This window comes from Rhinolophus ferrumequinum, chromosome 24, assembly GCF_004115265.2.
Source record: "Rhinolophus ferrumequinum isolate MPI-CBG mRhiFer1 chromosome 24, mRhiFer1_v1.p, whole genome shotgun sequence".
Classification (NCBI taxonomy): Eukaryota; Metazoa; Chordata; class Mammalia; order Chiroptera; family Rhinolophidae; genus Rhinolophus; species Rhinolophus ferrumequinum.
Genome location: NC_046307.1, coordinates 27,831,989 through 27,850,661, shown reverse-complemented (window position 1 = coordinate 27,850,661; position 18,673 = coordinate 27,831,989). Strand labels below are relative to the sequence as shown.

Here is an 18,673-nt window from a genome sequence, read left to right as displayed (position 1 = left end):
TAATGAATTATTAAATATAAGTGATTTTGTAAATGTGCAACAATAAGTAGGCATGTTTTATACTTCACTTAAGAAAAGTCTAGTTAGCCAGTTACTTTAGAATGTCTTCTTTTGACGTGAATTTTGTGTAGTTTCTAAATTCTTGGAGAGGATTTAAGTTCTACATAGTGCCGATATAAGTAACTTTTTATAACTTGCATGCATACTCACCATTATGTGGTAAATATGTATGCATGCTTTTGAAATATTTCACTCAAAAATTCTCATCAAATAGCCTTATATTTTTATAGTAGAAATAAGACATGCATAGGAAATTCAGTTTCTTATTTTTCTTGCCATTTGTTCTTAACGCATTTTTAGCAAATCATTAAAGAACAATGCAAATAAACACTGAGCTTTTTTTCTATTTTTCTCATATTCATTCTTAAGTTGTCATTTTTTTAAGTGACTTAGGTTGATGATTAAAACTTTTTATTTGCAGTTAAACCACCATGGTTAAATAATATCCTTAATTTGATATGTTTGACTTTAGTTATAAGTTTGGTACTGCGAAATTTAACCCTATAATCTGCTATCCACATAGTAACGAGTGATTTTTTTTTTTTTTAGTTTTTGTTGTTGTTTTTGTTTGTTTTTTTGTTTTTTAATTTTATTGGGGAACAGTGTGTTTCTCCAGGGCCCATCAGCCCCAAGTCGTTGTCCTTCAATCTAGTTGTGGAGGGCACAGCTCACTGGCCCATGTGGGAATCGAACCGGCAACCCTGTTGTTCAGAGCTCTCACTCTCCGCGCTCTAACCAACTGAGCCATACAGCTGCCCCAAGAGTGATTCTTTAAAAACATGAATATTAAGTCCGATCTGCTTAGATCACTCACTCCCAGTCGCTTCTCGTCTCACTGCTGACCAGCCTCTAGATGATGTGGCTCTCTGCTGCCCCCTCTGACCTCATCTCCTCCCACTCGCTGGTTCTTCAGTGTTCTGTTCTACCTAAAATAGCATGCGTTCACTCTTTCCCCCTACTTTTTTAATTTACATAAATTTCTCTGCTGCCTCTAGGATGTTAAGCTTGTAGAGGGTAGAGACTTTGTTTTGTTACTGCTGTACTACTAAATCCTAGAACAGTGTGTGACATGGTAAGTGCTCAATGAATATTTTTGAATGAGTATGTTAAATTTAGTAAGTTAATTTACATTACTGAGGAAATCTTGTAAGTCCAGATATTTATAATGAAAGCTAATAGTTATCAAGCATTTGCCATGTGCCAAGAACACTGGGGCAACATTGTTATTATCCTGAATTTATTGATGAGGAAACTGGCCACAGAAGTCCAAGAACTTGCCCAAAGTAATATATCTAGAAAATAGATTCTAGATTTAAATTTAGTTAATCTGCTTTCAGAACATATATTCACAGTTTTCCCTAACTTTTAGAGGATATTATTTAAATTTTAAAAATTGTTATCTTTCACTATAATAAAGGTGAATTACTAGTGTATACCATAGTTAAAAATTACTTGGAAAAACTGGTGATACTTAAGTTTCTGAACCAAATTCAGTGAGAGTGTTTATTCTTTTTTTCCCTCCTATATGTACCTGTCATAAAAGAAAGTTGTTCTGGACTCTTGCAGTACTCTGAACAATGTTTGTAAGTTGGATGCCCCTCAAAAGGGAAGCAAACAAGTTTCTGTAGGTGAAAAAGAAAATCTTAGCTATTGTAGCAACAGTGTTCATTGTAATTCTAAAAAAATGTTGTGATGGTCATACCTGTATTATGTGCTTCAGAATTAGTAGTCCTCTGTAAACAGCTTCTACAACTTTAGTAAGTTTCATGTGATCCTATGATCTTTATATGGTAGTTTGCTGTGTCTATAGTGCTGTCATATTAATCTCTGAATTAAACAAAACTTTCCCCAATTTTCCTTATGTTCAAATTGGACCATGTAAGAATAATTTTCCTTAGTTCATTATGTACCTATCCAAATAATATATTTTGGACATAGATTGTAAATATGTAACTGGTATACAATAACTGAAAATACACAGCTGATATCCTTACTCATTTTGGCCTTATCTGTAAGGGCCCTTCAATGAGTGCTTTGTTAAATACCTACCATGAGCCTTGTACAGTACTATAAGAGGCCTTATGGTTCCAATGGCAGCTTCTGATTCTGTCACGCACATGAACAAGGGAAAAATGATACAAGATGGTACCGTGTTTCCCCGAAAATAAGACCTGGTTTTATATTAATTTTTGCTCCAAAAGATGCATATGTTCAGGGGGTGTCATCCTGAAAAATCATGCTAGGGCTTATTTTCCGGTTAGGTCTTATTTTCAGGGAAACACATTATATCTGAATATGGGGTATAGGGTGTAAATACTGTAGACATTTAGAAAATGGAAAGAACAGTTAGTTAACTGAGCAAAAGCTTCATGAAAGAGATAGATCCTTCGTGGTATTTTAAAAATGTGTATTTGCCGACAAGTAAGGTATCAAACATGGAGTTAAAAATCTGAAACTCAGGTCAAATGATGTAGGCTCACTGATTAGAACCTGTGCCCAAATGGTTCCAAGCATTGGATGACATCAGTGAATAATTCTGTCTGAGAAGCAGTTCTGTTGCAAAAGGAGGTTCCCCTTCTATACCAATCCAAATTAAATAATTTAAAGTATAGATGTTTATTTTATTTTGTTTTTTTTTTGAGAGCTTAAGGGGAAAAAAATTTAAAGGGTTTCAAAATTTTAGTAGTGCGACTCTGGAAACAATTTTTTTTCACGTCAGAAAAGTTGAGTCTAGTTTTGGGGATTTGTAAACGCATTTGTGTAAGTCTAAATTTAATCAATCACTGGTGAAAAATGAAAAAAAAAACCTATTACTGGCTTAATTTAAACAATATCCAGTATTTGAGTTCACATAGAGGTGGTTTTATAAACGTATTACTTTTGAGGTGAAGGATTTCTCATTTTATCATTCTGTTGATGGATTGTTTAGTTACATACTTTGGGTTAAATGCTTGATATTTGGCAAGGCATCTGAATTTAATCAAAAGTGAAAAAAATTAGTAAGTGATGTAATCAAACTTTATAGTATCAAGTATTTGTGTCTACAAGGATTTAATTTTCACATTGTCTCAGTTCAGGGTATCTCATCATTTTGTCATTCTCTTGGAAGGGTTTTATGCCTTTCTTTTTTTTTTAATGTTAACTAATTTCAGTACTTCCAGATTTTTTCCTTGAAGGAGTCGTTTAGTAATGCATTTAATAAAACTACCTTAATAGGGTGATTTAAATGGGGTGCCACGTATTAAAAAGATAATTTGTTGTATGTCCAACCTGAGCATGTTTCTTTGGGTTTCTGTTTTTATTTTATTTATTTATTTTTCCAATTTTATTTTTAAGTGAAGGGTGGCAGAGGGGAAGCTGAAGGGGAAACATAAGTAAAGAGACTTTGTGCACTTCTGCTGTATAGAATAGGGATAAGATCTAACCTCCAAGACTCTTAAGAGAATTAATGAGTTAATGTATTGTGAAAATGTTTATCATTATATTCTCAACAAATTCTTGTCCTTTGCTTTTGTTTGGGTTATTTAGTTTTGTCATTGTGAGACAGCTTTAAAAAGCTGTAACCCAAAATTAAAAGATACAGATGAATGAAGTCTGTTATTCTTTAGATTCGTTCTAACTAATAGGAATTTGAAAGTTGGCAAAAACTTTTTTAAAAAAATTTAAACTCCTTTAACAGTACAATTTTACTATTAAATTATTTTAGTGACTATTTTATCATACCTATAAAAACTAAATTGGGATCTATAATGCAGATAAAACTCTTAGGCTATACTCATTTTTTAATACCTTGGATATTTGATCTGCTTGTACCTTCGTTATTTGATCTGCTTGTGAAGCTAGTTTAACATGATACCTCTTGACAAGAAAAACATCACGTTATCCTTTCTTTAAAAAAAAATGGATTTACTAAAAAAGCAAGTAACCTGTGCAAGTGACCTTAAGCAACTGTCAGCAATAAGAAAGATTGTTTCACAATTAAACTTACACATAAAACAATGTGAGTCTGAAACTGTTTTAAGTACAGAGTAGGAGTGTTTTGAGTTGTTGAATAGGAATGATATTCCCATACTATTTTTTAAAAAATAGACGTTGGGAGCTTGGCTTTTAAAATTGATCAGAAATTGCATTTGAGGAACTTGTACTTGAATATATAATGTGTACCACAGGATATACAGTTGAATTTGTAATGACTGGAATTTGCGAAACAGCTTTTAAATAAATATTACACTAAATATTTGACTAAAAGTTTTTCTAGCAAGTGGGATTTGATGTCCTAGTTATGTAGAGTCATAAATATGCTATTACTATTGTATCTAAATATAACATTTTGCTAGCTTTTATTAACTTGTCATTAAATATGGTAATAGGTTACTGTATTCCATGAAAACTTTGTAACTAGAACAGTCCCTGAGAGTTTCATTGAGGGTGTTTTTGGCCTATTTATTAGTTGAGTAAAATGTTTAACCTTTCTGATTTTTTACTCATAAAAATACTTAGGACTCCTTGACATGTTAAAATGGTTTGGGGTCAGGGGGTGTGGTGTTTGTTGTCCCAAAATAAGATTTGCATAATTTATCCACTAGTCCCCCACCCCACCTGATCAGCAGGATATATGTTCCAACACCCCCAGTGGACGCCTGAAACCGCGGATAGTACGGAACCCTTACATGCTATGTACAAAATATGGTATAAAATATTGTACTGTACTCACCCTTCTTCTTGTGATGATAGTGCCTACGTGGTGATGTGGAGTGAAAATGAATGATGTCAGCATTGTGACGTAGCATTAGGCTACCATAAGGCTGACTTGAACAAAAGCCCTGCGATACTGGAGGCAGTCAATCTGATAACCAAGACAGCTACTAAGTGATTCACGGGCAGGGAGCGTGTACATTTTGGAGACGCTGGACAAAGGGATAATTCATGTCTCAGTCTGGACAGAGCTGACAGTGCAAGATTTCATCTTTCTACTCGGAACAGTGTGCAATTTAAAACTTATGAAATGTTTATTTCTGGAAATTTCCATCTAATGTTTTTAGACCATGGCTGACCACAGGTAACTGAAACCACAGACTGAAGCCACGGATAAGGGGGGACTACTGTATTACTACTTGTTCCTTTAACAATGTATCTTCAATGTAAAATAAAATGACATTAATTATAAAAACCAAGTAAACCTAAATATCTTGTGTTTTAACTCTGATAAACTTACTTTACATTAAAACTTACGCATTCTGTATTTAAAAAGCATGATGTTTACTCTGCATCTAAACTCTTCGATGCTTTAATGGAGGAATGATTGCACTTGAGAAAACTAGTTATTGCCTAATTTGATACTAAATGTTCTCCAAATTGTAGAATCAAGAAAAGGATAGCTCAAAATGAAAAGGAAATAAACCAACCAGTCCTTTTCTTGAAGTTTGACTTTGTTCTAAGTTATATGTATTACTTAGGCAGATTTAAAAAAAAAAAAGTATTGAGGTAAGATTCATGTAAGATTAATCATTTTCAAGTATTGAATTCAGGGGCATTAGTACATTCACAATGTTATGCAACGACAGATTTTTAAATAACTTTTTATTTTGAAATTAGTTTGAAAAATAGTCAAGAGGACACCTGTATACCCTTTATCTAGATTCACCAATTTGTAAGATTTTGCCATATTTATTTGTCATTCTCTCTTTTCCTCCTCTTCCACTCTGTCTTTGTCTGTCTATACATACACACACTTCTCTGATCCATTTGAAAGTAGGTTACATGCCCCCTTTGCCTCAAGAATTCTGTGTGCGTTTGCTAACAACAAGGATTATTCTCTTACATAGCCACAGTATAGTTATCAGATTCAGAAAATTTAACATTAAAGCAATTAATCTCTCTTCAGTCCATATTCTGATTTTTGTCACTTGTTTCATTCCAGTGCAGTACAGAATTCTGCCCAGGATCGTGTGTTTAATTTTCATGACTCTCCTTTAGTGAAGAGTTCCTTAACCTTTTTTTCTTAAATCTTTCATGACATCAACATTTTTTGAAGATTACAGGCCAATTACTTTAGAAAATTCCTCAGTTTATGTATTCTGAGCTGGAATATTACATTAAGTAATATTGTGTCCTTTCCAGTAGGAAAACAATGTATGCTTCTCATTCGTGATTTTAATTTTGATCACTCAGTCAAGGTGTTGTATGGTTCCTCCACTGTGTATTTACTGTTTTTCTCATTGCAGTTAATAAGCAGTCTATAAGGAGATATTCTGAAACCTCTCCTAATCAAACTCCTCTCTAGATTTAGCATCTACTGATGTCTCTTGCTTAACCTAACCTTTACTATAATGGTTCAAATGGTAGTCCCCCCAACTTCACCCTTCTCCATATTTATCAGTTTACTGTAATCAAGAGCTCTCATTTTTTTCTTCCCCTGTCCCTTCCTCCCTTGTGGATTTTCATTTTATTCATGGGTTATAATTTATTACAGCCCTTATTTATTTTGATAGTCCAAGTGTTACAGATTTGGCCAGTGGGATCTCTGTAAAGCTGGCCTGTGTCCTTTTGACGTGCTCTTTTTTCCTTGTTTTTCTTTTTTGAGCACTTTCTGACTTTCTGGCACAAGATGTTTCAAGCTTATTCTATACTTTCACTGCTTTATCCCTGGAGGTAGCCCTTTCTTCCAGGACCCCTGGTTTTGATACCTTTTAGTGGTGAGGCAGATTTTTTTAAATAGAGATTATATGGTAGATTCTAGACAGATACAGATAAATTTTTGTCATAATTAAGATATTGCTCGAACTCCTTAGTATAAAGGATCAGCTGCAGTACTAAGAGTTGGCACATGAGACAGAGCTCTTTGGAAGAATGGGGGTATTTTTCTTTTGGATAATTCAAATTTAAGGTTTTGGTTTTATGTTTTTAAACTGATGCTACATTGCCGTTCTCTCCCTGCTTTTCCCACCTCCAGCAATGTAATTTGCTTTCCACAAATCTGTTATGAAAAGATAAAAATCAAAGCATATGCTATACAAGTGTATATAGTGTAGATCATCTGATTATGTCAAAAAAATGCTACCATAGTCCTAATGGTGTTTCCTGTTACAACAAGGCACCTGTAATTCACATACTTTTATTGTATTATAACTCCGTTTTGGCTTTTGAATTGTTTATACTAGCAGCTGATTACTGAGCAATTTAAGTCTTAATTACGGCAGCACTATTCTAATTAGAATGGTGGATGTTGACACTTTATTTAGCAAACAAGTGTAAAATACCTATGTTTGTGATATTTGTAGAAATAAGTATTGAGGATTTTTTTGTAGAAAATGTTAGGATGTATATCTTAAGTGTAGACTTATGTCTACTTTACCTCTAACCAAATACATAATTCATTTGGAATATGAAATTTTTTTGACTTAAATTGGGGAAAAAATGGCCACATATTGAGAGTGGCATTTTTCTGGCAATTAAGAAAGTGTGTCTGTCTGTGTGTGTGTATTAAGAAATAGCAAAATTACATAATTTTAAATAATTAAAACAACTACAAGTAATTTGAACATTACGAGAGGAGCTTGAGAAATTTTCTGGAGATACACCACTGATGTTTGAATTTAACATAGGTAATATCCCTTTCGATGTGTTGGGATTTTTAAGGAGTAATTTGAAAGTAATAACAACACATAATTGACATTTCTTTTGGATAACATTTTTCAGATATGAGCTTTTAGAATATATGATAATTACCTTTAGTGAATGAGTTAAAGTATGTTTTTTTGCTTTTTTATTTCCAGTTTTGTTGAGAAATAATTTACGTATATTACTGTATAACTTTAAGGTAAAGTATATTCTTAATGCTTATATAATTTCTGATAAAGAAGACTCAAATTATGGGTGTGCTTCTCATGTCAGATACCCATATCCCAAGGAGAATGAGCTGTTGTACTAAAGGGTGCTGCAGGAACCCTCAGGATAACCTGGCTTATTCATTTAATGTCTATTTATTGATCATCTGGAATTCTTAGATACTTGAAATACAATTTAAAACAAGTTTTGGTGGGGAGAGATAAATTTAAAAAATAAGTAAACAAATAGACTTTAAGTAGTAAAGGGTGATGAATTTTATTTTATTTTAAATAGGGTGGGCACAGGGGGCCTTTCTAAATATATAGCATCTACGTTAAGTCCTCAAGATTTTAAAGTAGAGCACAGAGAGTAAAGAGTGTACCAGAGAGAGAATATTAGGAAATGAGCAAAGGCCCTGAGTGGGGAAAGAGCTGGTGAAAAGTGGGAGAGTAGTGTGGCAAGAGCATGAAAGAAGAGGGTTAATTTCAGGGATTTGTAGGCCATTACATTGAGTTTGGATTTATTGTAAGTGTAATAAGAAGCTGGTGAGGAATTTTGATAAACGAAGTGAAATAATACCACTTAGGTAGGTTACCCTCGGTGCTCAGTTGGATAATGGATCAGCGAGGGGACAAGAGGAGGAGGAGGCGGCAGTTAAAGTCCTGATGATAACATTAGCAGTTTTCTTTTTAGCCTGAGATTTCATATTTAGCTCTTCACATGTTTCTGTGGGACCTAGAAGTCTTGTGCTAAGGTATCTTAACTTTTTAAGTTTTTGCTAGGGGTAAGTTAATTTTAGAGATAGCAACTTAAGTCTTTTTGACCGTGCCCCCAAAAGACCTTGAATTTGAAACCTTATTTCATGATAGCCTTTAAAAAAATCTGTGTGTGTGTGTGTGAGGGTGGTATTTATCATGTCATCTCTGTGTGTGTGTGTTGGTCAGGGGTGTTTGTTTAAGTCATCTCTATTCATGTCTCCATTTCAGCTTCCTATTCTTCCATTGTCCCTTCCTTTACCAAGAAATCATCGATTTCATGTGTGTATTCACTAGTCAGTTATTAAATACCCATTTTATGTGAGGCGTTCATTGTTAGGCACTGAGAGGGAAACAAAAATGCATAATATAGAGTATAGCCAATTCTTGATATTTGAGGTAGTTACATAAAGTCACCCTTAAACACCGAATTAGCAAATACGGAACCATTGCTCCTGGGGGAAGTACAGGGTTAGGTTCCTGTGAGCCTCTGGTCACATTTTCATCAACCCATTTACACATAACCCTGTTTTATATTTGTTTCTGTTTAAATACACCTTATTTAATATATAGTTAATTCATTAACATTGAACTCAGGGCCAACAACACTGTAACTCATGTCTGAACAAAGTTTCATCTAACAGGTATTTTCTCTGAGACACATCACAGCCTTGATGCTTAGGAACACTAGACAGCACGTCAGCACTAGGCATGGGGCCCTATTAAACACTGAAATCACCAGCAAAAAGCACAGTGAAAAACATGGCCCTAAGTAGACAGGGAAGGGCCACTTGTTTACAGCATGCGGACTGAGAGAATAAGAGCATCAGCTCTTTGATCCCACCTCAGCTGGGAATGTGCCTGACGACGACTCTGATTTTTCACTGCTCTGCACATGTTCACAGATGACCATGAAAGCACTGTGAATATTACTTTGGAGTTTACAAATGCATTTTAGTGAGCAAGCAGATTCACAAATGGAGTCCTCCAATGAGAATCAACTCTACTTGCTTTTTAAAAACTTAAAATGTACTAAAGGAATTGAGATAAATTCATAAATAGCCATTGCACAGGGCAGGGCATAATTCATAAGAGTTCTAAATGTAATGTTAGATTTCATCATAGGATCGGGATATTATGGGCTGGAAAGAATCAAGAAGGCTTCATTTTCGTGTCTTTGTTAAAAACTAGGGTTGACTTTAACTGAAAGGAGAGATGTGGGTTCCACGAGAGTATAGGCACTGAGGTAAGAAAGTAAAGGACGTGTTTAAATTTCAGCCAGTAATACAGTATAATTATCCCATGAACAAAATGCAACAGAAGTAATGGGAGAAAACGCTAGTCAAGTAGGGCAAGGCCAGATCATGTAGACCCTAATCACCAATTCAGTTAGGACATTTTTAATCAGAGAAAGAAGCTATTTGAGAATTTTAGTCCTTTTGTTCAATTACTCGGTAAATATTGAACATCTGCTGTCACAAAGCATGTCCCAGGCACTGCGGACCTTGAAGTAATGACACTTTTTGTGTGCTTGGATGTTTTCAGTCCAGAGGGGGAGACAGGTAAGGAAACAAACATGCCTCCTAGAATACATTGGTTTTAGTTTCAGTTCAAGATAATTTAGAAAGCACAGGTACTATGAAGAGCATATAGGCGGATCCCCAGCTGTTTGGGTAGTTAAAGGAAGACTCCTTGGAGGAAGTGGCATTTAAGCTAAAAACTCATGCTGAGGTGGAGTGAGGTGGGGGCAGTCTTGGGTGGCAGAGGACTTAGAGGGAACAGCCTGTGCAGAGGCCTGGAGGTGAGCAAGACCTTAATTGGCATCTCACATGAAGGGCCTTTTTGGTCACGCTGAGGAATTTGGACTTCATCTTGCAGGTAATCAGGAAGCCTTCGCTAGATTTAAAACGAGGGATCAATGAGATAGGATTTGTATTTCAGCAAGAGCTCACTTTAGCTCTAGCCTGATGGGAGACAGAGAAGCAGAGGCACTAGTTAGTTACTAGGTGGTTGGCAACAACAAGGTGCAAAATGGTAGTGACCCTCCAGTGAGGTAGTGGCAGTGTGGGGAACAAGGGGATGACTGTGTTTGAGAGCTACTTAGGAAATCCGGTTGAAAAGGCCTGGGGATGGGTTGGATGCTGGATAGAAGGGGAGAGAAGTAATCAGTAGTGATGTTCGAGGCATAACTCTGGATGGTAGTGTCCGCGGGAGGAGGAAAAGGTTTGGGGCAGGTGTGATGGATCTGTGGTGGACTAACATGGCCAACACTAAATATTAGGAAAATGAATCTGGTCGTGATTTGGAGGCTGAATAAAAGAATACCCTGCAATGGAGAGATTGTTAAATGGCTTTTGCAGGAAGGAGTCTGGGCTAGAGGTGGGTGCATGTATTTTTTTTTATTATTATTAAGTTTATTGGGGTGACAATGGTTAGTAAAGTTACATAGGTAGTGTATGTATTTTTAATGTGGAATGAACAGGTCTTGGAAATTAATGGGAAGTCGGTACTGAGGGAAAAGGCAAGGCCCCCAAAGTGACTCCAAACATACAGCCTGCCTGGCTTTGTAATGTGCCCTGAGATCATTTTTCAGGATGAAAAATAGTGAAGCTACCCTGTGTTGCTATTTCTCAGATACATAGAAACTGACATTTTATTGTTAAAAAGCAGCTCTAATTTGTAAGAATTATCTTTTTCTTCCACCCTGGGAACTTGGTAAAGCTAATTTCTTTTTGAGTATCTTGTATACATATTTAATTGCTCCTCATGTAAATGTTACTTCTGTGTGAGAGGAAGGGGCTGTGGGGAGAGGCCCTTCATCTTTTCCTGAGCTCCTAGCCCCATTTCTCATGCTAATAAAATACCATAAAATAAGGAAATGCGCAGGAAAAAAAGAAAGATGTTTAACATAGGTTTATTAAAGTAAGACTGAGAAATTAAAACTTAAGGCTAAAAATAAAGTGAGAACTTTGAAGGGATTGGAATGATGTTTAAGTTTTTTAAACCCAATGGAAAAAAAGGGATATAAAAAGAGTATAAAACAGATGAGACAAACAAGATAGAAAACTAAGATCAACAGTAAGGATCAATCGGTTTTCTTAATGCAATAAAAATAAATGATATGTAAAGGAAGATAAAAGGCTGAAAGCCAGCCAAGAGATAAAAGTTTAAACACATAAAAATAAAAGGTTAAAGGAAAAACTATTAGGTAAAAAGAAAGAAAAACAAGAATGGTAAGATGAAAGGTATAAAACTGACCTTTTTCGAAGTTTGGGGGGGAAAGGGCAATTTTTAAAAATAGTGTGTATACTAAAGTGGGTTTCTTGGGACACTTTTAAAAAGCTCCAGGGGAAAGGTGTATTGTCCCTAAATTTTGAGAAATCTTCCATATTGTCTCCTGTTGAGACTCCCAATACATGTAAGTCAAGGCTCTGAGACGCGCTCTGAGAGGCTTAATCAAGTTGCCTTTGTTTTCACGTAACATTTCCCAAACCTCACCATGGAATCCTTTTCTCACATAACACCTGTGAATATCTCCCAGAGTATTTTTCACAAAACACTATAGAGTGCTGTTTTAGAAGAAAACAACAATAAAATAAAAATCTTAAAAGTTACAGAGATACACGATAAAAGAAAACAAATCAGCTGGAAGTAGAAAGCAGTGTAGGGTTAGGGCTGGCATTCCTAGGGAGTAGGCAGCCTCCCTTGGAGGCAGCTCTGTCCGGCCTCCCGCCACGGGGCAGAGAGAGCAACTTGACACCCTTACCTTCTGGTCCTCCCTCCAAAGCTGTCTTTTCAGAAAGCTTTTATCTGTGCAGACAGGGCACTGATAGAACACAGGCTGCTGAGCCAGGGAGTGGAAGCTGAGCCTCAGCAGAATTAAATCAGCCCAGCCATGGGATACTTCCCTAGCAAGTCAAGAGAAGTTTTATATACAAGTGCTGTTTTTCTTTTCTTTTTCTTTTTTTTTAAAGAGAGATCAGTTTTTTCATTGTATAAATAAAATTTTAAATGTCCCTTCCGCCTCCAACACTTTGTTTTCATGTTTGTTTGTTTTTTTCATTTAGGCTTTGTCCACATGCATGAGTTTTTATATAGTTGATAGTGGTTAGTGTTCATACAATTCTGTGTTGTGAAAGCTATTTTTCTATGGCCATGAAAGGAAAAGAATTTTCTAGTAGTGGCTGCCTCTGCCTGTTCTGTTGCTACAACGTTCCAAGCAACATTGCTGCTACACTTTGGAAGCAGCTTTTCATCCTGCTTCCTTGAACCATACAATGTGTTCTTCCTTTTTGCAAGCCATGTGCACCCTCCCCCCACCCCAGTCTTATGGCCTCTGACCAGAGTGCCTTTCTGGAAAATAATAATTCCTTAGCATCATGGGACTAGCTTAGGTTGGGACAGCTTTTTTGTCAGCCTGTCATCTGCCCAGGTCATGATAGCAGCAGCATCTGTGCTAGTGAAGGAATGGAAGGACTTCCATATAAACTATCAAGACCCATGGATGTCCAGACATTTCCTAGTATAATCATTTGTGTTTTTGCCGAGGAAATGGTACAGTAATTGGGTATCGTGGCCCGTCTAAAACCTTTTGTTCAACTGGACACCTCATGGAGTGACTCACACTGACCTTATTTTTGGCATTTTGAAAGCTCAGAATTCTGCTGCCTTTGATATTCCTAAATTGTAAATATAAACTTCATGCTAGATAATTTCCCTCATTATTATAATAGCTTAAGTCTTTGTTTTTGGCATAATTTACTTTGGTATGTGTGACTGCAGTAGTTGATATGAATGACTCAAAAAAAGTTAGAGACTTATTTATTTTATCAGATGATGTCAGATTATCACTAAAGGAGAAACTTCTACTTATGTAAAATCAAACCCTAGCTCACAGTTGGTGCTGTACTAAGATTAAGGAGAGGACTTCAAAACACAAACTCTGTGAAACATAAAATAGCAGTTCTCTGTTGGGGCTCGTATTAATAGATGTTTGTCCTATGTCTTAGTGACACCGCTTTCCAGTTCTTTGGCCATTTCTTAGTAATAGAGTCATTTTTGCCTTGCTGTATAGTTATGGCCTCAGAATCTTCATTTCAGTGTTTGTGCTGTGGGTCAGAATGAGATGTGGATAACTAATAAGTATAAATGCCTCATAAGTATAAGGGGACATGTAAAGAATATCTTCAAACTATTAATAAATACTGGTAGAAAAATAACCATGTGTGCTAAATGCTTTATATATATTTCATTTAATCTCTAATAATACCTGGGAACTACCCTTCAGATGAGGACACTGAGACACAGTGGTTGATTTGTGTAGTGATCAGAGACAAAATTTGGGCCCTATTAATTTCTAATAAATTATCAATTACTATACATATTAATTTGCTTTTACACAAAATAGCCATAAAAGATGAAGCAGATTATGAAAATACATAAATGCAATACTTTCATCTGATTTGGCCTTGTGTTTGGAACAGTTCTTAGAGTTAAGGCCCATTTTTACTTCTGAAAACCGGGCTGCTATCAATTGGGTTATTTCATTTGGTTTTGCTAACTACTGAAGTTGTAAGGAAAGGGAAATAGTTTTATAGTTTCTTCCTGTCACAGGCCATAATTTAGTTGTGGACATCAGGATGTTTTTCTTGGCTTATCTCATTCATATAAGTTTTCCTTCAACATCTGTTACATAAATTACTAAACTATTTCCTTGAAAAGTTGCCAGTTTAAGTCACAGTTAATAGTGATCAAGAGCTTGGTGCCTTTTGGAAAAAAGAATGAAATGATGGACTTTGAGAGGCAGAAATCTACCTACCATCCTGGATTCAGTATTTTTTTTGTTTTGATCAATTCCTGTATTTTTTGAGGCATTGAAATAATTACATGTGGTTTCTAGTGTTTCCCAAAAGACTTTATGTTGGACTATAAACATTTAATGACCTTTTATATAAAATGAGGTATTTTAGTCACTGTTGCTATAAGTTTTTATCTTTTTAATGATCAGTTTACATATACATAGTTTGCCATTTGACACTAAATTTGGAGTGTTGACTTCCTGCCTTGAGTTCTACATAAACCATAAAATAATTATTTTCTGTGTTTTCTTGGGAAAAAAATTCATAAGATTTATACTGCTAGTTACATTTTAGGACAACTTTATATTTAAATGACAAACATATCAGTTGTTGTGAATCTCAGAAATTTTAGCTGTGACTAGTTAGTTTGGGCCCATGCAAACTGATAATAAATCAGAACTGAAAATTTTCCTGCAGTGTTAGGTGAACTCCTTTGTAAGCAAAGGACTGAGTATTTCTCTAATGCACAATTTGAAAATTGTGTGGATTTGGAATGCTAGTTTTTAAACTTGAAATATTTAGATAAAGATATCATTTGGAATACTGATAACCTATAATGGCTATTTTTAGAGAGTAGAAGTATGTTACAAATCAGTTAATGTTAATTACTGATTAAATTCTTAGATTAAATTTTTTTCACATTACATTTCGTACTGGTGTAACTGTTCTTCTTTCTAAAATGCAGTAGATCCTTGATAGATTTTTCTGTTCAGAGTTCTGACTTTCTAAAACAGATCCAGGAGATTTGTTAAAGGAAATAAGGTATAATTTTGTTATCATGCAAATCTGACTTGGCATGTGTGGGAAAAAGTCACTCAGCTAAGCCTGTCACTGGCATCCACTTGGCAGTTTTATTGTGCTCCAGCTCTGGGGCTGTGGTAAGAATCGAACTTCTGTGTGAAAAACAACTCGAAGAAAGCCAACCTCCAGTACTAGTAGTGAACCTGGCCGAGCCTAAGACAATGACCATTCACGTACTGAAAATAGGAGCTTTGTACATATTTACGGAGGAGCACCAGGTTTGGTGGTACCTTGTATTGATGATAACAATCTGATCTACACGAAGTCAGTAAAAAAAATTATGAAAGCGTACTGCCATGCAACAGTTTTTCACCTGAGAAGTAAAACTAAAATCTCAGTAGTGGTTACCCTGTGTTTGAGGAAGTATAATATGCACAGGATACTTGAACTCTTGATTGAATTTGTTAGATTGTCAAGAGTCTGTACAAACATTTTCATTTTCAAATCTTGAAGATACACAAAGGTCTTCAGCTAATCTTTCAAGAATGTTAGGGGTTTATCCTTACTTTTTTTTTTCTACCTGCAGAGTAGTGTTCAGTGTTTAATTTGCTTCCCCCCCCCCAAAAAAAAACTCTGAAAAGTAAATAACGTCTATAGAAAACAGTTCTATATAATTTATCTTTCTACCTTACCTGTAGTAGCACAAATGAAGTCTAAAACCTTGTGTTAAGATTACAGAAATATTGAGCTGTATCACTCAACAATGTTCAGTAATAGGAAAACATAAGAATGATTAAAATTCTGTAGTTCAGTTCTCCACCCCCATGATAACACTGGCCTGAACTATTACTGAAGTTAAAGCCCGTTGGTGTGAATGGATCAAAGAATTTAGTAGTAGAGTGAGAATGGCTTTTGGCTTAGAAAAGAATATACAGTTCTTAGTTGTCTTACAGCTTACAACAGTTAGGAATTTTAAAAATAGTTATATCAGTTAGGAGTAGTTTTGTATTATCTTACATGTGCAGAGGGGACAATTGAAGTGGTGTTTTTGAACATTAATACTACATTTTTTGTGGTTTCAATGTGAAATGGGCGGGCAGCTTGAGTTTAAACTTAGGCAGTTTTTCTGTCTCTACCACGTTTTTAGAATGTTTTAGGGATCGGCTGTAGTATCTAACTTGATCTTTAGGTATCTAGAATTATTCTTGATCTTTAAAAAGGACTGTAGGACTTCCCTCCTCTGTCAGCAAAACGTAGCAGTAAACTGCTCTTTAATATTTATTTGGTTTTAATTTTTTTATTTTTGACTGGTAGCTAAAGGATTGAGGTATAATATTTCAGTGTAAATTCTTGATAGTTCTTTTAAAACGCAAGTTGCATGTTTCAGCATTTAGCATTTTAATGTTCCCTTTTGAAAAGTAAAGAGGAAAACAGAGGATGCATAATCCAGCATAGTCCTCTGTGTAAATAGGTGAAGTCATAAATAATATGCACATGAGCATCCCACATACTTAAGATATAATTGAATCGAAATCGAGCATATGTTTTTTTAAGTAACACAGGTTATTCTTTTCTGAAATCTTGGTACTGCAGAACGGATAAGAGCCTCAGACTTCATATATCTTCAATTTCAGTTTTTCCCTATTCAAACTGATCCTTTCTTTCCCTAGCTTTTAAGAAGGGGTACGTTGGTTTCCTCCTTTTCAATTGGATAGTTTGGGTTTAATATTTACTAAAACAAAAGAAAATACAATTTCCATGACTGCGAATATATCTTTTTAAACATTGATTCAGCATTTCGTTCTTTTAGTAGCAGTTTGTGATGTCATCTTACATATTAATTAGTAGTAAGTTAAATGATATTATTAGTTCTCTCATCTACAGCATTGTAGCATAATAGAAAGTGGGCTTTGGAATTAGAAAACCGACAAGGTTTGAACATCTGTTGCCACTTGCTAATCATGGGTCCTGAGTGAGTTTCTTTAACTTCTCTACCAAAGAATTGGTATTAAATATATTTCCCCCTCTCCTCACTCTTTTTGGTAGAGGGGCTGCAGCCCGTGTTGGCCAGTATTAGGTTTGTGATCTGTGTTTCTTCCTTCCAATATTTCATTAGATTTCCTTAGGGATGGCGGGGGGGAGCACTGTCGTTTATTCCTTGTCTTAGCACTGTAGCCATTTTATAACTGAGACACTATATAATCAAATATAATACTTGCTTTAGCAGCATTAATTCTTCTACTAAACCACTGCTTATGTTAAGACATTTTTTCATTGCTTTGTGTTTCATTTTCAGATCAAGAAAAGACTTTTTTTTGATGGGTAGTAAATATCCAGCCAAATGGATGAATCAGTTTTTCCATCTCCCCACACCATTTCTATACAGCCTCAGGTTTTCTGCTAACAACGAAAATTATGTGTACTTTGAATTTAGGAGTACTAGAGTTCTTGGTTGTTGACCATAAATTTGATATTGTTCATGGGACTGTAATAACATATAACTTGGTTTTAAAATATGAGTATTGAATCTATAAAATGTTCAGCTTGCAAATAAAGGTAATGTGGTGAAGACCATTTCCTGATGAAAAATGACTATCACATGGTCTATTATCAAGCTTTTAGAGCAGGTATTCTTAAAACTATTTCCCTAATGTTTTGGCTGGAAAGATTTAAAAAAAAAATTTCCTGCCTTATAAGGGACTTCTTACCTCAGGAAACTTTGTTTATTGTTCCTTTTATGGGTGGTTTATTATTTTTTAAAAAGTTTTTGTAAAGATTAATACTTTACAGGGAGCATAATTTACGTATATCATAAAAGTATCATCTGAAATCTTTGTGGCATTGAGATTAAAAAGTAACTTGTAAATATAGGCTTTAATGTCAGGAGTCATTCTTCCCTAATAGTTTTAAAAAATCATGTTAATTTCAATATTAGGTACTTAAATTGTTCCCTGTAGTTTTACACACTTGGTATACATATTTCAGTATGTATGCATGTATTTTAGTTACTAGTTTGCTGTACTCATTAGCCTGATAAAACAAAACATTGAACGTATAAATAGTACCGTGTTTCCCCGAAAATAAGACCTACCCGGACAATCAGCACTAATGCATCTTTTGGAGCAAAAATTAATATAAAACCTGGTATTATATTTATATTATATTATTACTATTATATTATATTACATAAGACGGGGTATTATAGTAAAATAAGACGGGGTCTTATATTAATTTTTGCTCCAAAAGATACATTAAAGCTGATTGTCCAGCTAGGTCTTATTTTCGGGGAAACGCTGTACTTACATGGGTCTACCATGATTCTTATTTCTCTATAATTAAAATAGAGCTAATGATGTGATATAGTACTTGATTTATATTTTTAATGACATTTAATAATTTTCCCTTGGTTACAACATAATGTTCATGGGGGAA

At 35.0% G+C, this 18,673-nt stretch overlaps 1 protein-coding gene and 1 long non-coding RNA gene across 5 annotated transcripts in view; one reads left to right on the top strand and one right to left on the bottom strand.

Moving 5' to 3' along the window:
- Positions 1-5,009, bottom strand: part of LOC117016670 (uncharacterized) — a 56,592-nt gene extending 51,583 nt beyond the window's left edge. For all 3 annotated transcript variants that reach the window (XR_004421945.1, XR_004421943.1, XR_004421944.1), the window contains exon 1: positions 4,775-5,009. This is a non-coding gene — a long non-coding RNA (uncharacterized LOC117016670). The remainder of the gene's footprint in view (positions 1-4,774) is intronic.
- CLINT1 (clathrin interactor 1) overlaps positions 1-18,673 on the top strand; it is a 57,997-nt gene that overhangs the window by 6,898 nt on the left and 32,426 nt on the right. The gene's annotated exons all lie outside the window — the stretch shown is intronic.